At 34.6% G+C, this 17,261-nt stretch overlaps 1 pseudogene; it reads left to right on the top strand.

The window, feature by feature from the left end:
* The first annotated feature begins 9,171 nt into the window (after window positions 1–9,171).
* The window catches only part of LOC100472451, a 73,731-nt pseudogene continuing 65,641 nt past the window's right edge, over window positions 9,172–17,261 (top strand).

Raw genomic sequence — 17,261 nt, 5'->3', positions numbered from 1 at the left:
TCTGGAGTTGGGGATAGCATAATGGAAAGCTTCTCTCTGAGTGATGCCTTTGCTGTAGGAGCTGAGCAATCAGTGGGGGGGCAGGCAACAGCCTGGGAGAATCCCAGGCTGTTCTCCCAGGCTGCCTCCGTGGTGTAGACCTACCACTTCAAAAGCTGGAGGGAGAGCTAGGAGGGTCACAGTATTCTCAGCATGCAGACTGGAAGTAGAGCTTCTATTCCATGAGTAAACGATGCATGGAAGAAAGACCCCTGCCCTAGACTGCATTTGCACGTGATTTAGCCTCAACAGGTGTCTTGGGGCTGGATGGAAAACACTGAGGTCATGCTTCTCCTGAGAAGAAAGCCCACTGGTTGGGAGCTGGGAAAAGAGGGGAGCCCCATTTCTTGCCTGCTGAAGTCTGGAGGGAGTGTTTCTTGTTGAGTTGGGAAAGGGAATGAAGGGAGTGGTCTTGGTTCAAATACCACAAACTTTTGCTTTTCCTACTGAATGTTCTGTAGATTTTCTTGAAAAGATGTTTTACAAGACCATTTCCCCGTGGTTGTTTTTAAAAAATACTTCCCACCAATTTCACTACAGAACAGGTCAGTAGAACTTCTTATGCTCTTATGCTAGAAATCAATCCTTTTACTTTTATTTTTGACAAGTATTTTTGTCTGTATAGAAATATAGGTCAATGAGCTTTTTTTGTCAATTTAAAAATAACGCTCCTTTATTTTTTGACTTCTGTGGTTTCTGGTGAAAAGCCCGTCATTCTTACATTTATTCCTTTGTAAGTCATAGCTCTTATTTCTGGTGGAAGAGTTTGCCTTTTCACACATTTCATCACTTTGATTATGATATTCCTATTGTAGTTTCTTTCTTGTTTTTTTTTTTTCTCCTTGGAGTTTGTAGAGCTTCCTGCATCTGTAAATACATACTTGTCATCAAATTTGAAGAACAAAAGCCATTATTTAAATTTTTTTTCCTGCCTCTCCGACTTCCTGTACTCAAATTACACAAATGTTGAATTTCTTGATCATGCCCCACAGGAAATATTCAATTTTCTCCATTTTATGAAACTTTTTACTCTTTGCATGTTCACTAAACTTGTGGAGTGTCCAATCTACTCCTAATTAACTTTGACATATTTTTCATTTTATTTTACATGTTTGTTTTTTTTAAATCTCTTGTAGTTTAAGTACTTTTTTATATCTATTTCTTTATTTGTCATACAGTCTTGAACATATGCAATAAAATTACCATAGCTATTTTAACATCCCTATGCTAATTCTATAGTCTTAGTCATAATTTTTTTTTCCTGTTTCTGTTGATTGGTTTTTCCCCTGGTTATTGGTTATGTTCTTGCCTCTTTATATGCTTGTTAATTTTTAAATTGTGGATTATAACTTACTGCTCCCTTTAGATCCAGTCATTATTCTCTTATATGATGAATGCTATGGACGATATGCTGCAATGAGCCTACGACACCTTTAAAGATGTTTACGTTTATTTGTTAAATTACTGACATATTATTTCCAGACTCTGAGGCCTGGTTTTATTCGTTGTCAGATTATATATATTTTAGTTTTTTCCTTACTCCTAGGGTTTGGCTCATATCAAAGACATATTCTTTTCTACCAAGGCTTGAAGTATCTACAGTCTTAACTGACAGTATAAGGAGTTCCGGGAGGTCTGTATCGTCTGGTCAGGCTGGAACTGCAATGCCTTTCAGCACTTCACACTCTCTGGTATTTTTCTCAGTTCTTGTCCCTCCTTCAATGGTGACTCTCTACTGGCATTCTGACAGTCTCATCTGCACATGTGCAAATTGTCCCTCAGTCACCAAAACATGGGGACTCCTCTGCTGATTTGACACCTCCCTGGCTATACTGTCTTCTCCCTAGATAAGGGTAGAACCTCCTTACTATTTTTAAACACTTCAGCTGCTCTGACCTCCAATATTCTTCCTCAACTCACTGAGGCTGTTGTACTCTGACTGGACTTGAACTTACTGTGGGGGAGAAGGTCTACCTAGCCAGAAAGCCTGAGTGCATGTGGGGCTTACCTTGCCTGTTCTCTTTTTCTGAAAATCACAATCACTTACTGCCTAAACTGAAAAGCAAGTTTGGTTCCTTTTAACAGACAGTGGCTATAAAAAAAAAAAAAATTCTGAATTATTCAATTTTAAACAAAAATTTCTATCTCTGTCTCTCTGAAAATAAACTGATATAAAAGGAAGATTTGTCATAATTTTGAAAAAAATTATGTTTCAGCAAGTGCTAAGTATTATATATTTTTGTGTAAAAATAATATTGAACAAATATTTCATTTGTTCAATTAAGTTAATGCTTCTAGATAAAGAGCATGTGATTTCGCTTAGATTTAACTTTTCATTTATTTTACTATTTTTTAAAGATTTTATTTATTTATTTGAGCGAGCCAGAGTACAAAGAGTGGGAGGGGCAGAAGCAGAGGGAGAGGGAGAAGCAGGCTCCCCACCGAGAAGGAGCCCTACACAGGGCTCGATCCCAGGACCCTGATATCATGACCTGAGCCGAAGGCGAATGATAAATCTACTGAACCACACAGGTGCCCGGATTTAACTTTTTAAAAGTCACCATCTTAATATGGCATCAACAATTGCTATCATAAATAATTTAACTTAAATATATTTATATTTATTAAATATTCTAATAATCTCCTACTCACAAAATTAGCCCAATGATGACTTCCCTTTTCCTATACATTGCAATGAGTCAATACATTTTAATTACTTGAAAACGAATGAATGAATCTAATTGCAACTACATTTTTACATTTGAAAGATAAAGCATTTGTGAAAAGGTAAAACATTTGTGCTTTTTCAGATTGGGCTAACTGGCAGATCATTTTATTGGTTGTTTTCTAGGCATTTCCTACTGTTTTAACCAACAGTGGGTCAGGCTATATTTTTCCATTTATACCCTAGTAATGTGAAAATCATTATTATAGATGGAGATCTCATAGAAGAGGATAAATAGACACAATGGTGAAAGAATAAGCTTGACTTATTTATAGGAGAACATTAAGTGTGCTAACAGAGTGCTCTTTTTTTTTTTTTTTTAATATAATTTGAGGGCAAGCACTGCATTTCTCAGTATATTCCCAAAACTAAGTGGCAGTCTGATAAGAGTTGCATTAAAGTAAAGGTCAAGTAATGATGACAAGATTCTTTCCATTTCACTTTGCCCCAGTTTGACATAAGCTGCGATTTATGCTATGTCACTAACCTTCAATCAATCACCCATGCAATGCCAAATAAAGAGATGAAATGGCTAAGTAAATATATCTTTTAAAAAATACAGGGGAAAAAAAGCAATAAAATCAGCTACTAGGCTGTACACTTAGAAGACATAGTCCAAATACTCTTATTTAAGCACTTGTATTCTAAGGACACAAAGCGTTGATGATTTTTCTTTTCCTGTATGATACATTAACTGTTTTAGTCCCAGAGCAGTTCTGTTAACATACTACAGTTTCAATTAATTTTGTTTCCTAAGAAGATCTGAAAGAGTTCTTTTATCTTTGAATTGTTCTTATTGGTAGGCCCCGAAGAGCTATGCTATAAATATTACTGGTTTCATAATATTTTATGAATATTAGTATCTTTGTTATCAAAGCAAGTCAGTTTAGATGAGATGAGGTTAATGATAACAATGATTTAAACTTAATGTTTGGGATGGGGGGATGGGGTAACAAGATGATGGACATTAAGGAAGGCACATGATGTAATGAGCACTGGGTGTTATACACAACTGATGAATCACTGAACACTACCTCTGACACTAATAATACAGTATATGTTAATTAATTGAATTTAAATAAAAAATTAAAAATGAAAAAAAATTAATGTTTTTGAACATGTACTATATACCAAAACACTTTCAAGAAACATAGAACTTTAAATTTCTATAAGGAAGTTGCTATTATTACGTGTAAAGCACCTTCTTAATTTCTAGAATTTCTTGAGTTTCTGTAGTAAAATTAAGAATGTTATGATGAATGATTGTTTTGAATGCCTTCCCTCTAGGTGACAATAGATAGACTTAACTTACAATGGTTTGCTTTGTAATTTTGCCACTTTCAATGGTGCAAAAGCAGCATGTATTCAATAGAAACAATACTTCAAATTTTGAATTTTGACCTTTCCCTGGGCCAGTGATATGCCCTATGAAAACTGTCTCGTGATGCAGGGCAGCAGCAGTGAGCTGCGTTCCCCGGTGGGGTATGCAATCGCAAGGGTAAACAGCCCATACACTTAACAATCATTCTGTACGCATACAACCTTTCAGTGCAGTATTCAATACATTCCATGAGATATTTGACACTTTGTAATCAAAAAGTCTTTGTGTTAGATGATTTTGTCCAAATGCAAGCTAATGTAAGGGCTCCAAGCACGTTTAAGGTAGGGGAGGCTAAGCCACAATATTCAGGAGATTAGGTGTAGTAAATGAATTTTTCAGCTGATGATATGTTCACCTTATGATGTGTTTGTTGAGAAGTAACCACATCATAAGTCAGGGAAGCTTTGTAATCATTTTGGTACAGACTCAGGGAAGATATATGTTGACATGAAGAAGCAAGAAAGAATTAGCAGAAGATGAAAGCATTGGAGAGGCTGAACAGGACCATAAAGACAGTGCATCAAACCATGTTCATGTAGAGTAGAAAAATTGTAAGTTCATATCAGAAACATGGTGTGATTTTTGTACATACAAAACTTATACTTTCATTCCTCTCTAAGGGTAAATTAAAAATACATAAAATTTCACTATATAGTATGATTTATTTTCTTCCCAAATTCTTTTAGTAAATTTATAATATTTGATGTTAAAATTTACCTACCTAGTATAATTGAGAAGATAAGAATTTAGTGCATATGCCTGATGGATCCACAGAAAATTGCAATCCAGTACTAGGAGGTCAAAACCACCAGGATAGAGAACACCATGCCTTCTAGGTTCCTTGCATACCTAGGTAATTAAGGGAGCCCAGGATAGACCTCTAAAACACTCAGATGCTGATCTGTGAGACAATGTGCCGTAAGGCCCACAAGTACATATATACCCACACTAAAAATGATTTAGAAAGAGAAGATGTTTTGAAACAGTTTTAACAGGAAGTTCAACTTTCTCATTCATTTTAATGGTATTTAAAAGTAGTTTAATAACACTAACGTAGTGTAATGGTACAAGCATATACTCTGTTCTTTTTTAATTTTCTTAAGACTCTCTTTTTGTAAAAACCCTGTTTCTTCACTTATTTTTCTAAGAAAAAAAAGATCTAATTTTAACTAAATAATGTAGATATTAACAAAGAAATGTGATCATTTACACACGCAGATTTTAGTGTTCTGGATATTACATAGAAAGATGATGACAAAGGGTCTGTCTCTAGAAAAAAATGGAGAAAGAAAAATCATTTTTGTCTTGGTGTTATTTTTGGCAAGCAACATAAAAATAAACACTTATTTGGATTCAAATATGAAACATATCAGAAAGGACCAACTTGATTTCAGAAGTCTTTGCCTGCTGGTCAGAAAGAATTTTTTTAAATGGAGTAAAGCTTGATACTATAAATCACTTTCTCAAAATGTACTGAGATAGTTCCTACTATTTTGATCTTAGTCTCGTAAATGTTAATCAAAATCAGTGTAAAGAAGCCTTTGAAATTGCATGGCTTGATGAAAATAGCTTCATTTTCTTGTGTATTGTCATTAAAAATAAAAAATGGAGAAATGTAAGGACAAACACAAAATAAATGAGAATTGTTTCCATAAAAGTTTATAACTGTATCAGATCCATTAAAATAGCTTGTGAATGGTTATAGTAAAGTACTACCTACTATTTATACAACCCAAAAAACTTTAAAGGGGGAAAAATGAATACTAAATATTTACAATCCATTTAATAAATATTGACTACTGTATGCCAGCCACTATCTTAGCTACTTAAACTACGAAAATGAAAAAAGCCACAGTTTCATTATCCAAGGAACTCAACAGTCCACTGGGGAAGATAGAAACACAAACGTTAGTATAGAAGAGATAAACGCTACATTGGTATGAATGGAATATAGCACAGCAGCATGGTAGTTGATGTTTTGAAAAACGATATGAAAAGACTCATTTCTTCTTTTTTTCTTTATCACAGATCATGTATTTGTTTATCCTTGTTTCCGTTCATCTTTTTAATCTATATACATTGAAACACAAATGTTATAATTACACATATCAACTTATGTTCTGCATTTCTCAGTTAATACCCAAAATTACGTTCTGAGGGATCTTGGGTATTGTCATTATGTGTACAACTTCATAGATATAGTAACAGTGTCAATTGTGACAGTTAGTGAAAATATTCATTTCTTTAATAAACTTTATATCTACATTTATTCAAGAATATAATGTCTAATAATAATTTTATTTTATTTTATTTTATTTTATTTTATTTTATTTTTGAATTTAGTTATTTATTCGACAGAGATAGAGACAGCCAGTGAGAGAGGGAACACAAGCAGGGGGAGTGGGAGAGGAAGAAGCAGGCTCATAGCGGAGGAGCCTGATGTGGGGCTCGATCCCATAACGCCGGGATCACGCCCTGAGCCGAAGGCAGACGCTTAACCGCTGTGCCACCCAGGCGCCCCTAATAATAATTTTAATATGGAATAATTATAATTGATTTTATTTTAAAGTCCTTAGTTTAAAAAAATATATATTCTTTTTACTCCATGAGGAAAAGTTGTAATATTCATGCGAGGGGCTGTATTTTAAATTTTCAAAATATGCTGGCGTGTTCTCTGTATGACAGCTATCATGCAGAGTCCTAGTGCCATTTAAGCTTTGTACCCAGGAAACACTGCTAATTTGCATCACTGGAATTGAAGGAGTCTATCTATGGATGGATAAGCATTTTATGCTTAGAGGTATTACAGATTGTGATGCCTAAAATCAGAGTCATCGACTATATGTTTATGCTATTGTTGTACAAACAAAACTACAGGTGGCTTATTGGCTTATTTTCCTCATCGTATGGCTAATTTACCCAGACCTTCTTTCCTCTAAAACATTTAAAGTGACAATATGCCATATGACCATTCACATAGTAAACACCACTACGTAAATTATATACTTCTGTAATGCAAGTATTTTCTTTGTGAATTCATTTTATTTTTTGAGTTATAGATAAAAATGAGATTTTTGACATTGTTACCATTTTTAGTTTTTGCATCACATTTCTTCTACATGCCTAGACACTGGCTAGTGGCTAATTCCATTCCTATATATGGTATCCAGATCTCGTTTCAAGGCGAGAATGATTTTAGAGCTTTTGAGAACCCTTCATTCTCATTCCCCTGTCCTATTTTCTGAAGGAGCTGGCCATGACTACATATGGATGTAAAACAGCCTATCTTCTCACTGATCCACTTTTTCATCTTCCCATTTTTAAGAAAAGTAGTTTATAGTGAGCAATATCAATTGCTCATGATTTTATTTATTTATTTACTTATTAATTAAAGATTTTATTTACTTATTTGACACAGAGAGAGCACAAGCAGGGGGAGTAGCAAGCAGAGAAAGAGGGAGAGGGAGAAGTAAGCTCCCCACTGAACAGGAAGCCTGACCCAGGGCTCCATCCCAGGACCCCTGGGATCATGACCTGAGCTAAAGGAGATGCTTAACTGACTGAGCCACCCAGGCGCCCCATCAATTGCTCATGATTTAAATGAAGAAATATATGTTTTACTTTATGCTTCTGACAATGAGAGTTCTTTCTTATTAGTTCTTTCTTGGTGATAGCGTGATAAAACAAGCTAATTACTGAAGAAATTAATGTGTTCATAGGTGGTTTGTGGGAATATAAAGTTTTATTTTCATAATAAAAAATTGATATCCTTGAACTTAAATGAATAAATTTAGTATGAGTTTAATGTGAACTGATTTGGCTTGCTTAACAAATTTTTCTCACTATAAATTACAGCATTTTACATTTATGAGAGTCTTGAATAACCCAAAGCGAAGGATCTGATGCCCACGGTATTTGTAAGATGGTATTCCACGTAATAAAATTCTCTCTACAAACTGAGTGTTGTCCAGGACCCTGGATCGATACTCATTTAACAAGAAAAATGCCACACATGTGATTAGCATTATCTCTTCTGACATCACTTCTCACTGATTTTAGTCTAGGTGAGGTGGTTCATAGTCACAAGGCCAGAAGGTACCAATGATACGTGATTAGACGTGAAAAAAAGCCTTCCTCTATCAAGCAACACTCTGATCATGTAAGGGTTTGCACACAAAACTTGCAGAGTTGCTTACCTCAGGCTGGGAAGCATATTATTAAATTTGTCAAGGTCAATACTGTGACTCAAGATTAAAAATAAATTCTATATTTTATTTTTCTGTATCTAAACTTGAGATTGTGAAAGTTCCAAGATCAGTCATTAGTGTGTCCTCATGTACTTTATTATATAATTATAAAAAATAAAATAGAAAAAGAAGAGCAAAAAATTGGCTAAGGAACAGAAATAGACCAAGTATCTGGAAAGCATAATGCACTATTCATGTTTTCATTTATTTTGACTCGTACTGATTATCAATTACTAACAAAGATGTAGGAATTTGAAAAAACAAGGCTTATAATACTTTGTATAAACTACAAATAATTAAGGAAATAAGCTCTGTGCTAATCAGACCTTAAAAAGTAGCATTCTTTTTTGTTTACAATTTTCCTCAGAAGACCCCCCACAGGCTTTACTGAAAGGGACAAAATCAACATTCAATTTACTGATGTATTACTATCCGCTGGGGACTATTCTAGATGTTGGCGATACAGAAGGAAATAAGATAGCCCAAATACAGGGCCTCTCATGCTTGCATTCTAGTGGGATAAATCACAATAAACGAACCAACGAGCAAACAAGTACGTAATAGATATCGTCTGCTTATGTTGGTAACTGCATTGTTCTTTGGTCGGAGGCTTGGAAGAAATGTTCTCGAACTTAAAGTAGCTAAAAGAACTTCTGAATAAAACAGAATGTGAACAGAAAAATGACAAGTGTGCTTTTGATGCAATTTTATTTCAGATGACCAGGTACTTCATGTCCTTGCACTGTAACGGTGACAACCTGTGCCCAGACCTAAAGACGATGACGAGCAAGCAGTCCTTGAAACAAAAGCCTGGGCCCCGCCTGGAACGTGTTCAGCAGCCTTTGAACAGCCCAAGTCTGTGTCCCGGGAGTGTATTGAGCACCAGAGGGACCAGCAAGAGGGAAGTCCAGAAAATAAGGGAGGGGGCGTTTGTGTAGGGCCTCCCGTGACCACTCTGGCTTTATGCTTAGATACATTCTGAAGAACTATCGTGAAAATTCTGAAAGGTTGGAGACAAGTGGTTACTAAACACCTCATTATTTAAAATTGTCGTATCAGCTGGCATTGATTAGGCACCTAATCTAATGTTGTTATTAGATTATGTATGTCAATGGCCAGGTAAACATTCTGCCATTTAATACTGTCTTTCCATACAGTTCTATCTAACCACCAAAAAAAAAAAAAAAAAAAAAAAAAAAAAAAAGAGAAAAAAAAGGAAAAGCAAAAGAAGTTTTACTTTAAAATATGAAAAAAAAAAGAGTAGTTGTCTATATTTTCTAGTTCAGATTTCAACCCTTGTGCAAAAGGAAATTCGTTCCAGGTTAAGTTTTTACTGAGAAAGGAAGATGGATTGATTTCTGAAACTACCTGTCGTTGAACTTAGACACATCACTTCATCTTTCTAGGAGTTTATGTTTTTTAATCTGTAAAATGATATCGGTGACATAGAGGATTTAGAAGTGTCCCTTTGTGCTCCAAAATATTTTGATTTAAAAATGAAAGTTATATTGTAAATATAGCAAGTATATTACAGAATCTATTTGAAAAGGCAGATTGCTAGTATTCTGTAAAACTAATCCCTAAATATTATATACCCATCCATGAATATAGTGTTAAAATAAAAGAAACATATGAAACAGAAAAACTTTCTTGAGTTACCAAAGAATTCTCTGAAGTGCTTTAAATTTGAGAACGCTTCTTCCAAGCAACCAAAGAGCTATGCTGCCACCTACTGGTTAAATAATTAGCACCTACAAGAGGTTGCAATTCCTTCTTTTAAAAAAATACAAAGACTGAAAAGTCCAACCTTAGGTCAGAAGGCAGTCCTCACACTTTAAAATGAGGGTTATAAAAATACTTTTGCATTAATTTAAAATTATACATCGATGAAATTTTATTTAGATCCCTGTACTTATTAAATACCAAATAATACCGATATTTTTCAGGGGGTCTTTTGTGGTGATAATGCAATACGTTTCTCGTAAGGGAGAGCATCACTGACACTTCGATCAGTGTTCCAGTATTCTATTCTTTTACAATAATAAAAAGAACGTATTCTTTGGGACTCCCAGAAACAAAGAATTTAGTTTTAGAAGCCAAAATACGAACTGATTTTTAAAAAAGGAAAACCCCAAAGTAAGTCTCGGTTAATTACTAGCTATATTAAAAGTGAGTCATGTAAGTGCTAATAATACACTGGCTTTTTTTGAACACTAATGTCCCTAAAATAGCTGTGGCACTTAAACTCCTTTCATTTAGAAACATTAGCACCTAAGTATCTTACAGAGTTGCCGAGAAAGTAGCCATTTGTTCATCAAATTCCTTATTTTTGTCTGAAAAGGTTTAGCAGTGCATGCAGTTTTTGAGGTACTGTCCTATCACCCACTGGCAATGAACCACATTGACGAATTTACGGTGCATCACCCCGCCCCCCGATTGTGTGATAATGCAATCCCCTGACAGATTCTTAGTTTTCTGAAATTTGTCACATCTAAAACAAGCTCTTCTCGTTTTTTAACAACCAGAAACTCTCCATTCTAATAAGACAACAGGAAACATAAAAACTGAGAGGAAAATAGTAATCAGGCATTTTTAAAAATTTAGCCAGCATAATTTGTATTCCACATGTTGTTCAAAAAAAAAAAAAAAGATCTTGATGTGTTTCCTGACTTTTACTTGAAACGCAAATTGTAGACATTGGAGCAGGAAAGGGTGCATCAAATAATTTCTGTGCTTGCTTTCAGAGCAAAGCCACTCTGAGATAGACAGAGTGCTTTGAACCACCTAGCTTTAATGTTTCTACCCCTGAATCCCTAATCAAATAGATTGCCTCATCAGAAAGACTTTTTTTGAACACTTGCTTAAAATTTAATTTTCCCTTAACAAAGCAAACTCCCACATTTTCCCCAAATATGTTTCATTTCTGTATGGTACTTAAACCTTTGATAAGAACCACATTCTTTCTTTTTTTTGTAATGCTGCTATATATACATATTTTTCCTCTCCTCTTTTGTCCTTCGCTCTCATGTTCCTGTCTCTCTCTCTCATTATCTCTTACATCCATGTTCTCTGAAGTCTTTTTGTATATACCCGTATTCTAAAACATCGAATAACCAAATCTCCTGAAGAAGAACACCTCTCTTTTCCATTTTTATATACAACATCAATTTAAACATCCTCTATTTCTTATAATAACTTAATACATTTTTCTAAATCTAGAATTAAAAAATGATTTCATTCATGATGACATTCTGAGGGCTGGAAGAAATTTGGGTATCACCCTTTAGGATTCTTATCTTTTATATGCTACCCATATTTTAATTTTCCCTGAAATATAGTGGAAAAGATTCTTTTGAAAATAACCGTTCTTGGTCATGATTCAGAAAACAAAATGTAAATAATCCAAATAACAGTTTTGTGTCTTAACACCTAGTAGAAGCAAATGTCAATATTTATTGTTGCTTTAAGAAAGCAATTATATTTTTGAATGTTCACACTGATTAATTGAATCGAATTGAATCAAACATAGCATTTTTAAAATTTTATTTAAATTCAATTAATTAACGTAGTGTATTATTAGTTTCAGAGGTAGAATTTAGTGATTCATCAGTTGCATATAACACCCAGTGCTCATTACATCAAGTGCCCTCCTTAATGCCCATCACCCAGTTATCCCATCCCCCTACTCCCCTCCCTTCCAGCAACCCTGTTTGTTTCCTATAGTTAAGAGTCTCATGGTTTGTCTCCCTCTCTGATTTTATCTTATTTTATTTTTCCCTCCCTTCCCCTATGATCATCTGTTTTGTTTCTTAAACTCCACATAAGAGTGAAATCATATGATAGTTGTCTTTCTCTGTTTGGGAATGAAAGCTGGTGCAGCCACTCTGGAAAACAGTATGGAGGTTACCCAAAAAGTTAAAAATAGGACTACCCTATGATGCAGCAATTACCCTACTAGGTATTTATCCAAAGGATACAAACATAGTGATTCGAGGGGGACCCTGCACCCCGATTTTTATAGCAGCAATGTCCACAATAGCCAAACTATAGAAAGAGCCCAGATGTCCATTGACAGATGAATGGATAAAGAAGGTGTGGCATGTATATACAATGGAATAACACTTAGCTATCAAAAAGAAATGAAATCTTACCGCTTGCAATGATACGGATGGAACTAGAGGGCATTAAGCTAAGCATTTTTCATTATATGAGAAAGTCTCTACAAACATTTTAGTTCAACCATAATGCTCCATTAATTTTGGGTACATGATTTAATTTTTTTTTACTATAAATGATGGGGAAATGGTCTTGTAAAACATTTTTTCCAGGTTACTGAGGTAAAATTGAGAAATAAAATTGTATGATATTTAAATATTGTACATTACAGTGATTTGATACACATATACAATGTGAAAGGATTCCATCATCTAGTTAATTAACATATTCATCACTTCATCTTTCTTTTCTTTTTGCTGAAAACATCTAAGTTCTATTCTCTCAGCAAATTTCAATAGAGTGTTGTCAACTGTAGTCACCATGCTTTACATTAGATCTTTAGACCTCACTCATCTTATGGCTGAAAGTTCGTCCCCTTTTACCAACTATATTTCCCTTAACTTCCCCCACCAGCCCCTGACAATAACTTTCTACTCTGTTTCTATGAGTTTAATTTTTTTTTAAGATTCCATATATGGTACCCTTCAGTATTTACTTATCTTTCTCTGAATTATTTCACTTAGTATAATGTCCTCAGGATTCATCTGTTGTCACAAATGCCAGAATTACCTTCTTTCTCATGACTAATATTCCACTGTGTGTGTGTGTTTATATATATGTATATGTATATGAAAAATGTGAATACATATATATGTTTTTATATGGGTATGTATATATGTTAAAATGCAAATACATATATACATATGTATGTATATATATCTATGTGTGTATATATGTATGCACACATATGCATACACATACGTGTGTGTGTGTATATATATATATATAAAACACATGTATACACACATACATATGTATGTATGTATTCACATTTTTTAATCCAGTCACATTCATCCATGAATGGACATTTAAGTTATTTCCATATCTTGCTTTTGCAAATATGCTGCAGTAAACATGGGGTTAGAGATATCTCTTTGATACTCTGTTTTCATTTCCTTTGTCTGTATACCAAGAAGTGAAATTACTGGATCATATGGTAGTTCTTTTAATTTTTTGAGGGGCGCCTGGGTGGCACATGGGGCGCCTGGGTGGCACAGCGGTTAAGCGCCTGCCTTTGGCTCAGGGCGTGATCCTGGCGTTATGGGATCGAGCCCCACATCAGGCTCTTCCGATATGAGCCTGCTTCTTCCTCTCCCACTCCCCCTGCTTGTGTTCCCTCTCTCGCTGGCTGTCTCTGTCTCTGTCAAATAAATAAATAAAATAAAAAAAAAATAATTTTTTGAGGAACTGCTATACTATTTTCCACAGAGGCTGCCCAATTTACATTCCCACACAATATAAAATGTTTCATATATTTTTAATTCATTTCTTAGAATAAGTTGTCAGAAAGAGATCACTGAGTTAAATACATTCATGATTTTAAGATTCTTGTCATGTCTCCAAAATAGGTTAAGTCATCATGAGTGAAGTCCAAAACCCTGGGATCTGTCATTGCTGGAGGAAGGACCATGGAGAGGTTGACTTGCCATTTTCCCCAGAGTGAAAGGTACACCTTTAGAGCAGTTATCAGAGAAGTAAGTGTTTCCTTTTGGATGCTTTTATTGCTTCACCTTTAGATCTACAACTCAAGGAGGAAAGATCAGCAGTCTTTCTTGTTTCTGAAATGTAGAGAAAGCCTTGGAAGTACATGTACTAAGTATAATACAAACCATATTGTGTAAAAAGAATAAAAATACTAGGTCATTTGTTTGGACTGTAATCTCACAAACTCCGAATGAAAACTTCAACTTAATGTCAGAAAGAATAAAATTCTTTAATCTTGTGAGATATGTCATCTGAGAATAATGTCAGCCTAAAGTCTCATTGAGTTTAATGCACTTCCTAAATTGGTTGCAGTTCAAATATTAATGCATTTCCTACAGACTTTTAAAAAACATTTTAGTTCATGACTGTAAGTGAGTATAAATAGGCGTATATACATGTCAGGAGATATTAACTAATGCAAAGCAATATAGAAAATAATTGAATTAATCTGTGTTTTTCTTTATTAGTTCTATGGTATTATTCACTTAGGGATTTTGTGCTTTGACAACTATAAGAAAATGCAAGTACGTGAGCAATAAAACAGATTCCTTTGATGTTGATTCCACTATATATGTAGAGGCAAAATTACAATTAAATAATATAACTTTGATGTAGGATAAAGAAAAATAAAATTTAATCAATCTTTTAAATGTTATAAACATTTTAAATATTATTTAATCATTCTGCATGTTGGATAATAATACTAGTATCTCCTTCATCCCATTATTAGTATAACAATCTCTGTATATTTCATGCCATTACAACTTTCATTTACTGCTATTCATACAGTGGACAAGTCGAACATCTGAAGTTCAGAGAATGCCTACATACAAATTTTCGGAGGAAATGAGTCAGGTTAGCAAAGGGTGATGAAAAACAAACCAAAAGATGAAGAAGCACAGAAGTGACCCTTGTGTTTTTTTTTTATGTTTGGCGACACCTATGCTTGCTGTATTTTATACTTAAAAATAAGGCTTTAGATCTTACACCACTCACAAAAATTAACCAGAAAGGGATTAAACACTTACATGTAAGAACTGAAACTGTGTAACTCCTAAAAGAGAACATAAGAAAAAAGCTCCTTGACATGGATCTTGGTAACGATTTTTTTTTTTTAATTGTACCTAGAGTAAAAGCAACAAAAGCAAAAATGAAACAAATGGGGCTATATCAAGCTAAAAGCTTCTGCACAGCAAAGAAACCATTAACAAAGTGAAAAGACGACCTATGCAATGGGAAAAAATTTATAAACCATGTATATCTCATAAGGGGTTCATAGCCAAAATGTATAAAAAAGTCATACAAGTCAATAGCAAAAAACCCAAATCATCTAGTTAAAACATGGGCGAATCACCTGAACAGACATTTTTGCAAAGAGGTTACACAAATGGCCAACAGGTACATGGAAAGATGCTCAATATCACTAGTCATTAGAGAAATACAAATTAAAACCAGTGAGATATCACCTCATGTCTGCTGGGATGGCTATTATCAAAAAGACAAAGAGATATAAATGCTGGAATGAATTTGAAGAAAAGAGGCCTTCTGTGACTGTTGAGGAGATTATAAATTGGTGCAGCCACTATGGAAAACAGTATAGAGGTTCCTCAAACAATTAAAAATAGAACTACCATATGATCCAGCAATTCCATTTTTGGGAATATATCCAAAGGAAATGAAAACACTAAATCAAAATGGTATTTGCATCCTCAGGTCCATAGCTGAATTATTTACAAAAACCAAGATATGAAACAGCCTAAGTGTCCACTGATAGATAGATGCATAAAGAAGCTATGGTGTATGTGCATGTAATGGAATATTATTCAGTCACTTAGGAAAAAATGAAGAAATCCTACCATTTGCAACAACATGGATAGACCTTGAAGGTATTATGCTGAGTGAAATAAGTCAGACAGAGGAAGACAAATACTGTATGACCTCACTTATATGCAGAATCTAAGAAGGAAAGGAAAGGAAAAAGGAAAAGGAAAGGAGAAAGAAAACCTCATAGAAAAATAGATCAGATTATTTGTAGTTATCAGAGGAAAGGGATGGAGGGAAGGGGGAATTGGAGGGAGGTAGTTAAAGAATACATCCTTCCAGTTTAAGATGAATAAATACTAGGGATTTAATGTGCAACTGATGCCTATAGTTAACACTGCTGTATATTATACAGGAAAGTAATCAAGGGAGTAAATCCAAAGAGCTCTCATCACAAGAAAATATTTTCTTTTTTTTTTTTAATCATGTCTATACAAGATGATGGATGCTAACTATCCCTATGGTGGTACTCATTTCATAGTATATGAAAACCGTCATGTTGTATACCTTAAACTTATACACTAATATATGTCAATTATTTCTCAATAAAATTAGAAAATAATAAGGTCTTGGCCAACCAATTATTTACAAAATATCACCAGATTTCATCCACTAATCTTCTTTACCTTTTACTACTTCTTTCTTAGGTTTGATGTTTTTGGAAGTTTATTCATTGAGTGCATTTTAAGGCTCCAGAAAGACACTCGAGAGACTGTCAGTGGAAGAGAGATAAGAACACCAATGTTTAATTGCACAGTTACGCATATGTCTGTCCCTCTTTCTGGAAATACAGTCCACTGAGGACTGGAGCTGGGTTTCATGGCACACCACCTGGCACATAAAAGCTGCTTTTTATTGTTTGTTGAAGTAAGGCAGGAAGGAAGGAAGAACGGGGAGAGAAAGAGGACTGAAGGAATGGTTAAGAGTACTACCTAGTTAAGTCAATCTTATTTTCATAATTTTAAAATAAAACCTGGTAAATAAAATTTAAAGAATACCCACAAGATGAGATAATCCTCAAAATATAATTTATAGTCTTACTTTTCACACACAATTTTCCTAAGACTTTACTTCAACTTGAGTTTAAAGTTATTTCAAATTTCCCCATGACTCCACTACTTGATTAAAAGGTGAAGGGGGGGGCGCCTGGGTGGCACAGCGGTTGGGCGTCTGCCTTCGGCTCAGGGCGTGATCCCGGCGTTATGGGATCGAGCCCCACATCAGGCTCCTCCGCTGTGAGCCTGCTTCTTCCTCTCCCACTCCCCCTGCTTGTGTTCCCTCTCTCGCT

Source organism: Ailuropoda melanoleuca, chromosome 5, assembly GCF_002007445.2.
Source record: "Ailuropoda melanoleuca isolate Jingjing chromosome 5, ASM200744v2, whole genome shotgun sequence".
NCBI lineage: Eukaryota > Metazoa > Chordata > Mammalia > Carnivora > Ursidae > Ailuropoda > Ailuropoda melanoleuca.
This window is presented reverse-complemented; position numbering and strand designations above follow the sequence as displayed.